The 3,375-nt window shown below is 49.5% G+C and overlaps 1 non-coding gene across 1 annotated transcript; it reads right to left on the bottom strand.

The window, feature by feature from the left end:
* Window positions 1-301: 301 nt before the first annotated feature.
* On the bottom strand, window positions 302-459 carry LOC125773012 (5.8S ribosomal RNA). The gene has a single exon (XR_007419827.1). It is a non-coding gene; the product is annotated as a 5.8S ribosomal RNA (ribosomal RNA).
* Window positions 460-3,375: the final 2,916 nt, after the last annotated feature.

The following is a 3,375-nucleotide window of genomic DNA, read 5'->3' as shown; positions in this document are numbered from 1 at the left end:
AATTCTTGGACATCAAAGAGGTTTTCGATTGAATTTCCCCATGTTTCACAACGTACTCTTAGCGGTATCCTACGATACGTCTCACTCTATTTGTGTGTGTGCGCGTTTACGTGCGTGCGATTTATGCGGTTCACCCCTTTACTTTCAGCGCCCTGCGGTCCCAACAAAGGTCCCGAGCACGCCATTATGCACAGTGTGGAAGCGTGTTTCCCCCACGACACTAGACGGGCTGCTCGCCATAGTGTTCTATTGTGGCACGCTCCACCCTGAAGTTTGGTTTGTTGTATATCAAGGAATTGATAGGCACTCAAGAATGTGTGCATCGGCCGGGTTTAATCGTCCGACGCGCAATATGCGTTCAACTTATCGGTGTTCATGTGTCCTGCAGTTCACATTGTGACGCGCATTTAGCTGCGGTCTTCATCGATCCATGAGCCGAGTGATCCCCTGCCTAGGGTTTTATAGTAAGGTTCCCAATGTAACACAATCCCGGTGGTACGTCCAAAGACTAACTTTCTGACTAAGTTGTCTTTATTACCCAATAGTCCCAGGCCTTGTGACTTGTGGCTCATGTCTACGCCCATGGCCACCATTCGCTAAGATAGTTTTGAAGTCACTTTGAAGGCCCAGGAACAACTCTCTTAGCACATCGGTTAACCTGGCGCCGCAGTCAACTCATGTGCTTGGATCGGATCGAGCTATTGAGTATTGGGCCTGCATACTCGCTCATCCGTATCCTTTGCGTACCGCCCCATGGCCCTTGTATGTCTGCACCACAGTTCCTGTTCGTTCCGTGCCTATGGCCGGATACGTATTGCACATCGGTATACCTGTCGCTACTCAGGCAACTCGTGTGCGTGGATTGGATCGAGAACATGGTGTGTGCCCCATGTTATAATTGATAGTCCATATCCACTTTATAGGTTAAAGTCATAAGTTGTGATTGCACAACCATTCTTCATAAGAGTTTAATCACTCTTCAACTAACTTTCGTTCTGGTGTCTTGGTATCAAATCGCGTAAGACACAAGATTCTACTGGCCAAATAGAATCTAGCACATTGGTTAACCTGGCGCCGCAGTCAACTCATGTGCTTGGATCGGATCGAGCTATTGAGTATTGGGCCTGCATACTCGCTCATCCGTATCCTTTGCGTACCGCCCCATGGCCCCGTCCTTAGAGTTAATGACTAGTAGGCTTAACTCTTTGTATGTCTGCACCACAGTTCCCGTTCGTTCCGTGCCGTGGCCGGATACGTATTGCACATCGGTATACCTGTCGCTACTCAGGCAACTCGTGTGCGTGGATTGGATCGAGCTCATGGGGTGTGTAGAGATTCCATGTTATAATTGCAAGTCCATATCCACTTTATAGGTTAAAGTCATAAGTTGTGATTGCACAACCATACTTCATAAGAGTTTAATAACTCTTCAACTAACTTTCGTTCTGGTGTCTTGGTATCAAATCGCATAAGACACAAGATTCTACTGGCCAAATAGAATCTAGCACATTGGTTAACCTGACGCCGCAGTCAACTCATGTGCTTGGATCGGATCGAGCTATTGAGTATTGGGCCTGCATACTCGCTCATCCGTATCCTTTGTGTACCGCCCCATGGCCCCGTCCTTAGAGTTAATGACTAATAGGCTTAACTCTTGTTTGTCTGCACCACAGTTCCCGTTCGTTCCGTGCCGTAGCCGGATACGTATTGCACAGTAGTAGACACCGTAATCTGACGTATCTAACACACCACTATTGTAACTCGTCGTCCAAGGACCTTTCAAGTGCCTGATGGCCAGGGGAGCTCTTACACGGCACGGAGACACAGTGATGCTCGCCCATCAAAGTGTACAACGATCGAGTTTGCTTAAGTGTCTGGGTACCTACACACCAGACACAATGCAATGGCCATGGATCCACACAAGGCACATCACATGCAGAAAGCTTCACCAGATTATGACACATACCACACTCTTGTAACTCGTCGTCGAAGGGGCGTTCAAAGTGCCTTACGGCTAGGGGAGATCTAGCACGGCACGGAGACACAGTGATGGTTGCCCATCAAAGTGTACAACGATCGAGTTTGCTTTCCGCGCAAGCGTTCTAAGTGTCTGGGTACCTACACACCAGACACAATGCAATGGCCACGGATCCACACAAGGCACATCACATGCAGAAAGCTTCACCAGATTCTGACACATACCACACTCTTGTAACTCGTCGTCGAAGGGGCGTTCAAAGTGCCTTACGGCTAGGGGGGATCTAGCACGGCACGGAGACACAGTGATGGTCACCCATCAAAGTGTACAACGATCGAGTTTGCTTTCCGCGCAAGCGTTCTAAGTGTCTGGGTATCTAAGCACCAGACACAATGCAATGGCCACGGATCCACACAAGGCACATCACATGCAGAAAGCTTCACCAGATTCTGACACATACCACACACATGCAACTCGTCGTCGAAGGGGCGTTCAAGTGCCTTACGGCTAGGGGAGATCTAGCTCGGCACGGAGACACAGTGATGGTCACCCATCAAAGTGTACAACGAACGAGTTGGCTTTCAACAAATTCTGACACATAGCAAGCGAGCGACCGAGCTACACCGAAGGCAGCCCATGGTTGGTCACTCGCGGACGATCATCAGTAATGATCCTTCCGCAGGTTCACCTACGGAAACCTTGTTACGACTTTTACTTCCTCTAAATCATCAAGTTCGGTCAACTTCAGCCATGCCAGCTGCAGCTCACGAAGGAACCGCGGAAGGTAAGCCTCCAGAAACCTCACTAAATAATCCATCGGTAGTAGCGACGGGCGGTGTGTACAAAGGGCAGGGACGTAATCAGCACTAGCTAATGACTAGTGCTTACTAGAAATTCCAGGTTCATGGGGACCGTTGCAGTCCCCAATCCCGACTAGATGGGCATTTTAGTGATTTCCCGTTCCTCTCGGAATGGGGGCGCCTATTGGCGAGAACACGCTGCGACCCACATTGTAGCACGCGTGCAGCCCAGAACATCTAAGGGCATCACGGACCTGTTATCGCTCATTCTCAGCTTGCTAAACACAAGTTGTCCCGCTAAGCAGGGCAAACGTAGCCGACGACCGCCCGTGAAGGCGCCGCCCGGCTGTAACGTCAGGTGCGCCCGGAGGCGCACTGCTGACAGCGTTCTAGTTAGCATGTTTGAGTCACGTTCGTTATCGGAATTAACCAGACAAATCATTCCACGAACTAAGAACGGCCATGCACCACTACCCTTAAATTTGAGAAAGAGCTATCAATCTGTCTTACCTCGATAAGTTTGGACCTGGTAAATTTTCCCGTGTTGAGTCAAATTAAGCCGCAAGCTCCACTTCTTGTGGTGCCCTTCCGTCAATT

This window comes from Anopheles funestus, assembly GCF_943734845.2.
Source record: "Anopheles funestus chromosome X unlocalized genomic scaffold, idAnoFuneDA-416_04 X_unloc_175, whole genome shotgun sequence".
Taxonomy (NCBI): Eukaryota; Metazoa; Arthropoda; class Insecta; order Diptera; family Culicidae; genus Anopheles; species Anopheles funestus.
The sequence above is the reverse complement of the archived record's forward strand: the minus strand, read 5'-3'. Positions and strand labels throughout refer to the sequence as shown.